We start from the raw sequence: 14364 nt of genomic DNA on the forward strand, positions 1-14364 counted from the left end.
CTTCGTTTGACACAACCTCGGGTGGCACCTCCTGGCTCTTGTTGATGGCATTCCTCTTTTTTGTTACGACCACTCTTGCTAGCAGTATTGTGGATGATGTTGGCTTGGGTGTTGGCATCGTTAATTTCTCCGTCGTTCGTCATTCCTTTAGTTGCAACCTTTGCTTTGATACCACGTTGTCACATCCTTAGTTGTTAATTAAGTACACGTGTAACACTTGACAACTCGCTCACGATCTTACACAACTTGCTCACGTTCTTGCTATGCCAAGTCACTCTTACCACACTCTAGATCGCTAAGAGAATGGTAGAAAGAACAAAAGAGAATTGTTAAACGAAACTTTGTATTAGAGAAAATTTGAATTGTTTGCTTGGTGAATTACAAATGGATGATCCCTTTATATACTAGTCTCCTAGGGGTTAGAGTGTAAATATTAATTGTTACACAAGTCCTTAATATTTACAAGATAAGGGCTTTCTCTAGAACTCTCTACAAGCCTAGAAAATTCCAAAGACTTTCCTAGCAAATTTATAGGCATCTAGGGACTTCCAAAGAAAATGTCCATACTTCTCTAGAATCTTCTCACAAATACTAACTTTTCTCCTATGTAAACTTACACATGATATTAATATATGTCAAATGGTGCATATGTGGCATGGCGAGGTGGGAGGTCATCACATCAATCTCACCTCATATTTGCCTGACTAATGTAGTACTTCATCAATTATTAAATGGTACTCAATCTCACCTCATATTCACCTGACTAGTAGTACCAAATGAGAGAGCTAGATGTCCTGACCAAGAAATAGGTGTTGACAAAACTTCAAACATGTACATTTGAGGGGCCAAACAAATAATTTAAAGTAAGGACTTTTCACGTACTTGTAACAATTAAATTACCCACTCGCATATCCAGGTGTATGTTTCAATTTCCATATTTAGGTAGACGCTATTTTTTTTTTTAATTTAACATCCTGTTTCTGAAGTTCTCTTGACACAATTAATCTGGATCTGCTGGATAGGCTCATTAAAGAGAATAAAGCGTGTTCTATCAAAGGATTATTCATTTTTATAGTTCGAACGTGAAACGTCTAGTAAGTAAGATTGGAGCGATGACAATCATCCCATTACATTTATCGGCGGTCTTGTATCAGTGTTAATTTTAACCCTCCATCTTGAATTTGGAAGAGTGTAATATGGAATGGAATAGGATAAGTGATTTGATAAGAAACATGTTAACCTTTAACCCCACAACTTTTGTTTATGCTAAAGTTTTAATATGAAAAATTAATAACAAAATTATTGGAGGGCCTAATCTTCTTTTCCCTACATTTTTTTTTTGGTATCTTTTAAGTTTCTCTCTTGCCGTGTTTATAAGAAGAATAGTAACATGTGATTCGTGATACATGTTTCTAGTTATATTAATTACTAATCTGAATATTATATTAGATATTATTTTTCTAGTTTAATCATCTAATATTTGAAGCCATTGTTCGGGTTCTAATCTAGTTTTGCACTAGGTAGACTGACTAGAGGGGTAAGACGCTCCCCATCACAAGATTTTGTATTCTAAAAGGTCGAACATAAAATTTTTAATTAAGAATCGACGGATCATAACAATTTCATCACTGCTCTTGTGATATTATCTGAACGCTTTATGAGAAAAAAGTAATCATTTTGAAAAAAGAAACGAATAATTTCCTCCTTAATTGTTTTTGTGCCTCTCTCAAAAACAGTATGTCACAGTAAAACTGAATCAATGTCAAAAGACTCAAAACCCATTTTTGTGTTTTGAAACCGAAAGGTGAATTTTGAGTTGGACTTGCTTGAATAGATCTGTATAGTATTAATCACATGTAAACTGTTAGATGAGAAATCAGATAACTATTATTTTGTCAAACGGTGTCATTATTAATTCGGACTCGTATACCACACGATATATATAAACATATTAAAGTTCCTATTGGACAGCACCAACTCAATAATTGTGTCGATTTTCTCTTGTACATTCCACAAATTGCAAAGTGAATAATTTATAATCAAAATCGGCACACGTCATATAGAGTCAGATTAGGGCCCCTTTTTTCTTTTGTTACTTTTCTAAAAAAGAGATAACACACAAGCATTACAAATTTATATATGGATTCAGTAATAGAATCTTTAATTTTTAAAAGTTCATTTTTAAATTACATCAAATGCACCAGAAATTATAATTCTTGTAGTATAAAGTTATTAAATATTTTAAAAATCCACTGAAAGAAAAAAACTACCTGATCAAATTAGTAGTAATATTATCATATAAAATGAAACCAGATAAAATATTTTTTAGCTTCAAATATAAAATTTAAAAATCATTAAAAATATCAAATCAAACATGAAACCTTACCTAGACATTATAGTCATCATGATGGACATCATCAGCTGCTTAAAGGAGGAAGGAATTTGTTGGGGAATCACATTATTTTGAATGAATAAAACGAATGGATGGATATAACTATATTGTGGGAAAGTATAGAGATTCCCCATTTTCCCCACTTCCCTAAAATTTCAAATGGTGACCATGATCATTACGACCATGACCATTATAATATTCTCTTTTTAGTGCAAACGGAATAATATATATTATTGTTGTATATCTACTTATAATGCAAAATGTAATTTGATAGATTATAACATACTAGTCTCCCTCTTACCCCTTACCCCGTGACCCAAAAAGAAAATTCTCATGTTTAGTTAATATGGAGACCTATATCTGCAATTACTTACAAATTATCTAGTCATATAAAGTTTTTCTTCCATCATTACTGAAAATTTAAGCATAAAAAATTGCAAATAACGCATAATTAGACGATGACATCAGATGCAATGAGCTACCAACAAGGATTGCGTGGAGTTGTCGGTACCCCTTCATCATTCATTAGAGATTTTAAATTCAAGCGTTGAGTATAAAATTATTTTTGTTAAAAAATATTTGACGAATCAGAATTTATTCAGATCATAGTATATGTATCCAACATTGGGTGAAAAAAAAAAGATGCAGGGGAGTTGCTAGGAAATTTTATAATCTATGGACAAGTCATTTTGGGGTTCTTTTGTGTTTTTGTTTGTTGTGTTTAACCACTCTTGTCTTCATATATCATGCATGTGCTGGTCATTTTAGATACTGTAGTTTTGGTTCATGCTCAACCAATCCCCATCTAGCTAGTCTCTTCTAGGAAAAGACATATGAACTAAAGTACTGTAATTCTTCTGCTCATATATTTAAAGGAAAATAGTCAAATGTATCCTTAAACTTTCGAAAAAGGTTTAAATATACATTTCTTTATATTATTAGTTTAAATATATCTTTGCCGCTATATTTTGGGTTCAAATATACCCCTCATTTAAATGAGTGACACGTGTTATCGTCCTGTTGACCAATTCTAAATATCTCCTAATTAATTAAAAAGACTCATACTCGTAACCATACTTATTACCCATACCCGAAAAGTAATTTTCTAAAGCAATTTTTTTTGTAAAATCTGGAAAAAAAAATTCAACAAAATATTTTCGTTTTTTTTTTAAAAAACTAATGCACCTGTAGTCCACTGCTTTAGGAAAATCTTTTTTTCCAGTTTTTAAAACAAAATCTTTTTTTTCCAGTTTTTTAAGAAAAAATATTTTTTATTTTTTTTAAAGCAATATTTTTGTAAAAACTGAAAAAAAAAAATTTGTTTTAAAAACTGAAAAAAAGACTTTCCTAAAGCAGTGGACTACAAGTGCATTAGTTTTTTTAAAAAACGAAAATATTTTGTTGAATCTTTTTTTTCCAGTTTCTACAAAAAAAATTGCTTTAGAAAATTATGGGTAATAGGTATGTTTATGGGTATGAATCTTTTTAATTAAATAAGAGTTATTTAGAATTGACCAACATGACGATGACACGTGTTCCTCCGTTTAAATGAGTGATATATCTGAACCCAAAATATAGCGGCAATGATATATTTGGACTCATAGTATAACGAAGGGTATATTTAAACCTTTTTCGAAAGTACAAGAGTATATTTGACTATTTTTTCTATATTTAAACTATTAACGAAAATGACAGCAATAATATTATGTATTAATATGAGGATATTTGAATGTAATATGTATGCACTATGCACATCGATTATTCTATTAGGTATTTATTATTTTTGATCTAATATATATTGAATGACTCTTAAACCGAGATTTAAACACGCTTTTTGTCTCAATTAAGATTTGAGCTCTAGTTTCCTATCGCTTTCACCCTCTTTTTTGTTCACTGGGTTACACTCAGTAGGTTAATCTCTAGTTTAAGTTCATTGAATCTCTGCATACATATAAGTAGAAGTAACTTTGTTTTGGAAATATTAAAATCTAAATCAATAAACAAATTACCTTGTGATCTGGCATAATTAAACAAATGAAACTTTTGCTACGTGACATGATCCTTAATGGAGTTTTTAACTCAATAAACTTGAAAGAAAAACTTGTATTCAAGCTAGAACTTGACTGCATTATCAAGTTTGAAGCTTGACTCGTATAATGAACAAGCAGAAATACATCTGACTTAAATGCAATTTATAATTGAAATTTTAGAGTTAATGCAATAGGAATGGACATACAAATTTAAACACATCTATATATTGGAAGATTTGTTAATATTAATAAGCTTTTGATCCTAAATTTTAGATTTCATTGACCAATATATCTGTGACTATTTCATTGTTACCAATAAAATCTCTCACCAAGAATTCCAACATTACTGCAATTGAGAAATGAATTAGACTCAATTATACTTGACTAAATCTCTAGAAGTTTGAGTTAGCATTTTCTTTGAACCAATTGAGTCCAAACAGGAGGTAAAAAAAAGTTGGCTTTGGATGCTTCAATATTAAACAAAATGATTGGGAGCAATCCCAATGTCACCCCATCATATATTAGCCAGTCAAGTACACCTAAATAATAGGACTTCCCTAAAAGTTTTAAAAATCTAGGTACTTTCCTACTAGGATGTAGGCTATAGGCTGATAGCTGTTACCTAAAATCTGGTGTCACTCTCCTAGCGATTTGTTAGTCAACATTCAAATGCCAATTTTGATGTCATTTTGACAAGAGTTTAATTGCAAGTTATCCTGACATAAAATTGAAATTAATAACTTGAAAATTAAGATAGGTTATTTTATGTGACAAGTAAAGATATATCGATATCGCAATTTTTCTCTGAAATGTTACTGTATACCTATTAAATCGTTTTGATAATGGTTCATTAGTCTCTTTGTCTCTCACAGCCATTTGTTTGGAAATTTGGCAACAACAACAACAACAACAACTCAGTATAATTTCACTAGTGGGGTCTGGGGAGGGTAGTGTGCACGCAGACTTTACCCCTACCCTGGGGTAGAGAGGCTGTTTCCGATAAACTCTCGACTCCCTCCCTCCAAGAACTTCCCACCTTGCTCTTGGGATGATTCGAACTCGACAAGTTATCTTAGAAAAAGTTAAATACGCATAAAATGTCATAAGGAACCTTAGTACCATATTCGTATTTGTGTTTTTATTCTTTTCGGTCATGAAATATCATGCCGATTTGCATTAGGACAAAATGAATGTGGAAGATTAAATAATTTCTAAATATAAGAATTTGTCGGTTTTCGTGATTGTTGATACCCAATTATCACAATCCAAAACTCAACTTGTCGTGATGACGCCTATCATGATACTAGGAAAGCCGACACTCATACATACCAATACTTTCAAATTCAAAATATACTTAAACAGATTTAAATAAGTGAAACTCTCATAAAAATCGGATGAATACGTCACAACTCAATACAGAAGTTTCCCAAAACCTGGGTGTCACTAAATACATGAGATTCTATACAAATACATAATCTAATACACAGTCTAAGAAAGTAGAACTGAATAAGTAAAACTGAGGGATACGGAGGAGAGTCAAGGTCTGCGGACGCCAAGGCAACTACCTCGATAATCTCCGAACGGCTGGAAACTCTGAGATCAATAACCACCGTGCCCGAAAATACCTGGAACTGCACAAGAAGTGTAGGGTGTAGCGTGAATACAACAAACTCAATCACTAACAAGTCTAACCTTTGGACTAAAAGTAGTGACGAGCCTTAGAGGTATAAACCATTTACAGAAATACAGTACAAAAAATGTAGACATGCTTTCAAGTTTAACAGTTAAACTTAGAACAAATAAAATATGTCAAGTCTGAATGAAATGAGGAATAAGGCATCGTTATATCTACATGCCAATATGCATATCGTATGTGACACAACACAATGAAAGCCTAACATACTCACACTCTCGGAGTACTCAACCTGACTATCTCAGTTCTCACTTATCACACTCAATCACTCAGCACCGTACAGGGAAGATCCAACCTAGGGCAGGTCCAACCCGAATCAAATATCGTGAATCAATAGCAACTGCGCTCACTGCGGGTGTGCAGACCCCGGAGGGACAAATCCAGCCCAAGCGCTATAATAAGCCAAATCCTGGCATGAATCAATAAAGCCTTCTGCGGTATGCAACTCGATCCCATAAATATCACTCACAAACAGGCCCTCGGCCTCACTCAGTCATCAATCTCTCCAGTCTCTCAGGATCACAACACTCATGCTAAGCAGCCCAAATCAATGATAAAAATGTGACAATATACGATAACAAAGACTGAGATATGATATGTAATGATGAATGCGAATGAGTACATAACTGCAATTAAGCAAATAATTCAACAGCAAAGAACGTCCATTGTGGGTCCCAATAGTATCATCACACATCCTAAACATGATTTCTAGCATAAATCACAACTCAAGTGCTCTAACACATAGAGTACAGTAAAAATGTTCAGATAAGATAGCTACACAGTTCTATGAAATCGACTAAATCACAATTACTACGGTGCACGCCCACACGCCCGTCACCTAGCATGCACGTCACTTCAACACCAATCATGTAGCACGTAATTTTAGGGATTCATACCCTCAGAACCAAGTTTAGAAGTGTTACTTACCTCAAATCGTGCAAATCTCTACTCCAACAAGCCCGTGCCTCGCGAATCAGCCTCAAAATACCTCGAATCTAGCCACAAGCAATTCTATACGATCAACACGAGCTAAAGGAATCAATTCCATATGAAAATACAAAGTTCTTAATCAAAAGTCAAAAAGTCAACTCCCGGACCCACGTCTCGGAATAAAATAAAAAATAAAAAATCCGAAAAGCCCATTCAACCACGAGTCCAACCATACTAAATTTACCAAATTTCGACACCAAATTGTTACTCAAATCCCTAAATTTAACTCTCCAAATCCCTAGCCTCAAACTCCCAAAATTCCACCTTAAAAACACAAACTGGGTGGAAAATTCAATGAGGAAATAATATTATTGAATAAAAATGATCACAAGTGACTTAACTCAAGAAATCCCTCAAAATCCCTCTAAACAATTGCCTTAGTCCGAGTTTGCAAAGTCCAAAATGATAATAATCACGAAAACCCTTCGACCTATATTCTACCCAGAGCTTTTCGCACCTGCGACCCTTTTCTTCACTTCTGCGATAACGCTTCTGCAGTCAAGTCACCGCATCTGCGGAACTTACTTAAACTCCACTCTATCGCTTCTTCGGCCACCAATCCGGCATCTGCGGGCTCGCTCCTATGCAGCAAGGTTCGCTTCTGCGAACTACCATTTCCAGCTCACCCTCTGCTTCTGCGGAGCCACACACGCATCTGCGGGCTCGCAGATGCGGCATTTCCCTCGTACCTGCGACCCATAAGCAGCCCAGTCAAACTCACTTATGCGATGCCATCCCCGCACCTGCGACCTCGCACATGCGACCATGACCCTCGCAGGTGCGATCACACCAGTCCAACACCCATCAGCTATTTCTCAAGTCCAAAATATGATCCGCTAACCCTCCGAAATCCACCCGAGGCCCTCGGGACCTCAAAGAATTATACCAACAAGTCCTAAAATATGATACGAACTTAGTCGAGGCCTCAAATCACATCAAAAATATCAAAAACACGAATCGAACCTCAATTCAAGCCTAAGAAAAACTAAGAAATTCTAACTTCTACAATCGATTTTGAAATCTATCAAATCAAGTCCGATTGACCTCAAATTTTGTACACAAGTCATAAATGACACAACAGACCTATTCCAACTCCCCGGACCAAAATCTAAGCCCGGTAACTACAAAGTCAACTCTCGGTCAAACTTCTCAATTTCCAAAACTTCTAATTTTTCAACTTTCGCCATTTCAAGCCTAAATCAACTACGGACCTCCAAATTACTCTCCGGACAAACTCCTAAATCCAAAATCACCCAACGGAGCTATAGGAACCATCATAACTCCATTCCAGAGCGATTTACACACGAGTCAATACCTGGTCAACCTTTTCAACTTAAGCTTCCAACATTGAGACTAAGTGTCTCAACTCATTCCGAAATATCCCCGGAGTCGAACCAACTACCCTGAAAAGTCACAATATAAAAATTGAGCATAAAATAAGCAGTAAATGGGGGAATGGGACCACAACGTTAAAACGACCGGTCGGATCGTTACACCAATTTTACCCTCATATTTTATTAAATATTCTATATACTTTCAAAATATTATTCTGTATTATTACCCAATTTATAAGAGCCATATAAGTATTTTTTTTATAATATTCTATAGTTTTTTAAAGCTTTAAAATTAATTTTGTTGCATTTAAATTATTTAAATATTTATTAATTATCCCTTCAAATTGTTTAGGGATGATTTAATCATCCGAATTTATTATTTACACCCACATCTATATTTGTTTTACTTCATTTCATATAATTACATTTGTATTTTTGAGCTATTTACACAATTTTTACAATAATAACCTATATTCTATACATAATTATATTTATTATATTATTTATGCTAAAATAGTATTTTTATATTTTTATAATATTAAGCTAGTATTTGAAAGTATTTTACTATATAAATAATATTTTTATTATTTATTAATCGCTTTTTATAAATCATTTTAAATAAATTTCATGTATTTAAACTATGGCCAAATTTTGAGTTTATTTCAAACCAAATTATGTCCCAAAATCCTTAGCCCAGGTCCCCAGCCCAAACGAGACGACCCTTTTTAATGAACCCGGCCGGTACCCATTTAAACGACCTGCCCACTCTTTCCTTCTATCTCAGCCGTTGATCTCAGAGATCAACGACCCATAAACCATCCCTCATCTTTAATTACTCAACCCCAAACCCTAATACCCATTTCCCTCCGAACCGCCGCCCCCAAACACTCTCAACTCTCCCATTCTCTCTTCTGAGAAACCCTAGCAGCCACCTCCAATTCTCTCCGATTCCAACCTAAATATGGAGTCAATCCATGGTTTATTTACCTATTTTGAGGTACTACAATGTTGTATACGTGCCTATGGTATTACTTAAGTTCTTGCCTTATTTTTGGAAGGAACTATCTTCCGAGATCTGGCTTGGTTGACTCTGATTTTGTGGAGATATGGACAATGCTTCCTCTATATACATCATACAAGGAAGGATCCTTGATTCTTGGTTTGGTTCTCAGATGTCTGGACCCAACTAGGGTTTGAGAATCTCCTTCTCCTTTGCCGATTTTGATTGTATGTGATATATTCTTTCCTTCTTTGTGTTTAATTAATAATTTTTCATGTTTGTCTGCTTAGTTTAAACACTATATAAACCCCATTCCCAGTTCCCTTTCTAAGCCTTAACAACTATTATTACGACTACTGCTACTACTGTTCTCTCACTCTTACACTCTCAATACTATTCTGCACTCTTGATTGTGACTATGTGAAAGCCAAGGCCACCAGAACCCTCTCTATCGGCCTCCCTAGTGCGAGCACTGCCCGGGGCTCATTTGAAGCTCCTGTGAACTTTGACGCACTAGGATTTGTGTCTTTTGGTTGTTCTCTTTGCTGCTGATATTCAAGTTGTTGCTAGCACTTAGTCTTCTCTTCTGTTTTGTTTGTTAAATATGCAAACTAGTGAGTACCTTGACTCTTGCAATACTATCTTCTTTGCTTGTGTTCTGCATACCCATGTTGTTTGAATTCTGCGAACCAATATGACTTCAATATTGTGTTATTTTCATTTGCAAGTTTACTCCTCTGAAGCTATTCTGCAATTCTGAATCTCCTAGTGTCATAACCTGCCTAGACTTTAAACTTCAATGTATACTCAGTATGTTTAGCTTGAGTGATTCTGTATGTCTTTAAGTCTGCTCTGCTGTTCTGATCACTTATTGTTTATTGTGAGTTTTTCTCATGCCATGTCTTGGATTCTCACACTGAAATTCTTAGGGAGTTATCTCCTACCCAGAATTTGCTTTAATGAACTTCTCCTAATAATTCCTTTATGTGGACTCTGTGTTTACCTAATTACATGAACCCTATTGTTGTCGCAATGTTTTAACCAAACCTGTTGCTTTGTTGTTGAAAACTGTAATGTGGTGTTTGGTCAATCCTGCACTCTTTGGTATTGCTTATGCTTCTAATTGAATCCCAATACATTTAGTTACCGTGATCATGTATAGTCGACTGGTTTAAGTTCTGAGTCTGCCTGTTCTATTTGACCTTAAGATAATATGTCTTCCTGCCATGACACCTTAGGACTGGGGGATCTTTGTGTTATACTCAGCATGATTAGGCTTCTTATTGCTTGCTTGCTTGCCTGTTTGTTATGTGTAATTGTCATTCTTTGACTATGACTTTGTCTGACCTTCATTACTTAGACTCCTAGGTTTGTAAAATCCTTTTAGGCTAACTGTGGATCATGCTCTATTCTGAACTCATTCTAGAAAATCTCAGCATGTTCATCTCGTATGTTTCTAGTATGTTTACCATGTTAATCCTAAATGGCATGTCTTCCTAACTCTTCTAGTGTTATGTCTATATTTAGCATGCCGTGTCACGACCCAAAATACATTAGTCGTGATGGCACCTAACCCAACCCGTTAGGTCAGCCAATTGACAATTAACACAATTGTAATAAAAAAAAGGTGATCAACAAATGCTATATCTAGATTTCCATACAATATCCCAAGGACTGGTAGTACAAGTCATGAGCTATTAAGACTAGATTATTGCAAAAACTGGTATGAAATGGATACAACTTCTGTTCGAAATGTACATAAACAGAATTCAATTCTAGAACTACCTAGAGACAAGTGGTAGCCATACCCGGATGGCACGAACATCTTCATAGTTAGCTCCCATCATCCATGGCAGCTCCGCTCCAAGAACTGCACGCAAGGTGAAGAAGTGTAGTATGAGTATAACCGACCCCATATAATCAATAAGTATCTTGACTAACCTCGATGAAGCAGTGACAAGGTTTTTTAGTTAAAAGATACTCACTGATATAACCTGTGCAGTAGACTAGCAATAGAACGATATTACAACATAACAAAAAGAGTACAAGAAACGAATTAAATGATTACTAGAAGAAAATCACGATTAATATTCCTCAATATCATGACCAATCCTTTCCTTAGAGCGATAATCAACAAACCACGATAGTAAATCCATAACTTTCATTGTGTGAGAAATGTACTCAAGATATCAAATCGAATGACACGGCAACACCCTTCATGCATTTATCTCATCCTCACCAAATATGCGTATAACAGTACCAACCGGGTGAAAGAATATCAATAACAGTAATGAAAAAGTGGGAAATACATAGGTAGCAATAACGAACAAGGCAGTACATATGGACAACGGTAACTGACTAGGTAAAAGGCATAAGAGTAATGACAGCAATTAGGAAAGAAGAACATAAATTTCACTAACTAACATTGTATAAGGACTAGATGTAGATATAACAAACAAGAGGGATAGCATGATCTTCATGATCTAACAAATAGAAGGCATGAATAACTAACATGGTAGAAGGCTTAGACAAAAGTGCAACAAATGAGAAACAACATGGATATAGATATAACAACAAGAAGAAAAACATGATATTTGCAAGTTAAATAGATAGAAGGCATGAACAACACAACAACAATTTAGACAGAGGACAAAGACAGAACAACAACGACAAGTCACATAGAAAACATAGGTGCAACAGTAACAACTCAAGATAGAGGCATGAATGTATACACAAGGAAAAGATATCACAACATAATGCATGTCCCTCATCATCGCCTGAACGGAAACACCCTTCGTGCCATGAACACATGATAATATAAAAATATGATAATGTAAATAAAATGATACGGCATCACCCTTCGTGCTTTTACTTTTATCCTTACGTGATAATGTAAGTGAAATATCACGACATCATCCTTCGTGCTTTTACTCTCATCCTTATATGATAATATAAATGGGATCATGATAATGTAAATGGAATGGCACGGCATCACCCTTCGTGCTTTTACTCTCATTATCATATGATAATGTAAATGAAATGACACGACATCACCCTTCGTGCTTTACACTCTTCCTCACATGATAATGTATATGCAATAGAATGACATCACCCTTCGTGCTTTACACTCTTCCTCACCAAGCATATGCATATAAATGACAAGTAAGGTAGGAAACATGAATAACATCAATGAGAGTGATTAAACGAATATTCTAAATGAACATCAATCACAACTTTCAAGCCGATAACAATTCGATAAGCCTCAAGAACCTTATTTCCCAAGTATTTCAACAAGTCTAAAAAATGATCTTCAACTCAAGTATAGAATCCAATATCTCAAGAATAACGATCGTAGCGATGTACTAGTGATTAAGCATAATGATGATCGAATTAAACACGTCAATAGTTTCACAAAAATTGTCAAATTTTAATCAAGTTATAATGAGCTAAATCTTGGTTTCTAGCATTTAATTTCATAGTCTTAGTAATCTAGAAGTCAAGTAGGACATGAAACAAGAAGGTCACAAAATTCTACAAGGCACAATTAATCGTATAATTTACCCTCGAGCATGATTAACCCTGGCACATGCATATACGCTCGTCATCTCATATATGCATCACCCCCGCATGTAACAAACAATGGCAATTAGTAGGAAAAATTTTCTCAACAAAGTTAGGCAAGACACTTATCTCAAACAAGCCAAATCGATACACTGGAAGCGCCATCCCGCTCAAGTCATCCTCCGAACGGTTCAAAAATAGCCAAAAGCAACTCAAAATCATCAATTAATGCCATAGGAATCAAACCCAATCGATAAAGTTCGAATCTTTACACATTTACTCAAAGTCAACCAAAAAGTCAAACCCGAGTCCGCACATCGGAACCCAATTAAACTCACAAAATCTGACAACCCATTCACTTATGAGTCCAACCATACTAGTTTCACTCAAATCCGACACCGAATCGATGTTCAAAACTCAAAAATTTACTTTAGGAAACTTTAGACAAAACCCCCCAATTTCTCTTTTGAAATCATGAATCCAATGCCAAAAACGAAGATGGAATCACGTAATACAATCAAAATCGAGTAGAAAAATTCTTACCCCAATCCATGTGATGAAAATCGCCTCCAAAATCGTCCAAATCCGAGCTCCATAGCTCAAAATATGCTAAAATGTTTGAAACCTTCGAAATCGAGTACTTTATAATACTGCTCCATCAATACCCTTCGTGAACGTGGGAAGACGATCGCATTCGCGATGAACAAAATCACACCGGCACAAAAAGACTCTACGCGTTCGTGGCATAGTCCTCACGAACGCGGTGCGCACCAGAACCAACCCTTCGCAAATGCGGCTGCTACTTCGCGAACGCGAAGACATTTCCTCTAGCTCCTCAACTACAACTCTATGCGAACTCGACACCTTGTCGCGAACGCGGAACACAATTAACTTACCTTTTGCGAACGCATTTCATGTATCGTGTCCGCGAAAAACAAATTTGCACCAGACCAAAATACACTTTGCGATCGCAGCTGGTCCTTCGTGATCGCGAAGAACACCAGAAGCATCACGTAATAGCAGAAACCAACAATAACAATATGGCCAGCCCTACGGGACCCCGTACGAACATACCAACAAGTCGTATAACACGACATGAACCTATTCGAAGTCTCAAATCACGCATAACAACATCAAAACCACGAATCGCATCTCAAATTGAACTTAATGAACTTTTAGCTTCCAAAACTCGTGCCGAAACATATAAAATCAATCCGGAATGAACTCAAATTTTGCACACAAGTCCAAAATGACATAACGAAGCTATTCCAATTCCCAGAACTATAATCTAAACCCGATATCATTAAAGTCAACTCTCAGTCAAACTTATAAACATTCCAAACCTTCAAATTTCCAACCTTGTC

Source organism: Nicotiana tomentosiformis, chromosome 8, assembly GCF_000390325.3.
Source record: "Nicotiana tomentosiformis chromosome 8, ASM39032v3, whole genome shotgun sequence".
Taxonomy (NCBI): Eukaryota; Viridiplantae; Streptophyta; class Magnoliopsida; order Solanales; family Solanaceae; genus Nicotiana; species Nicotiana tomentosiformis.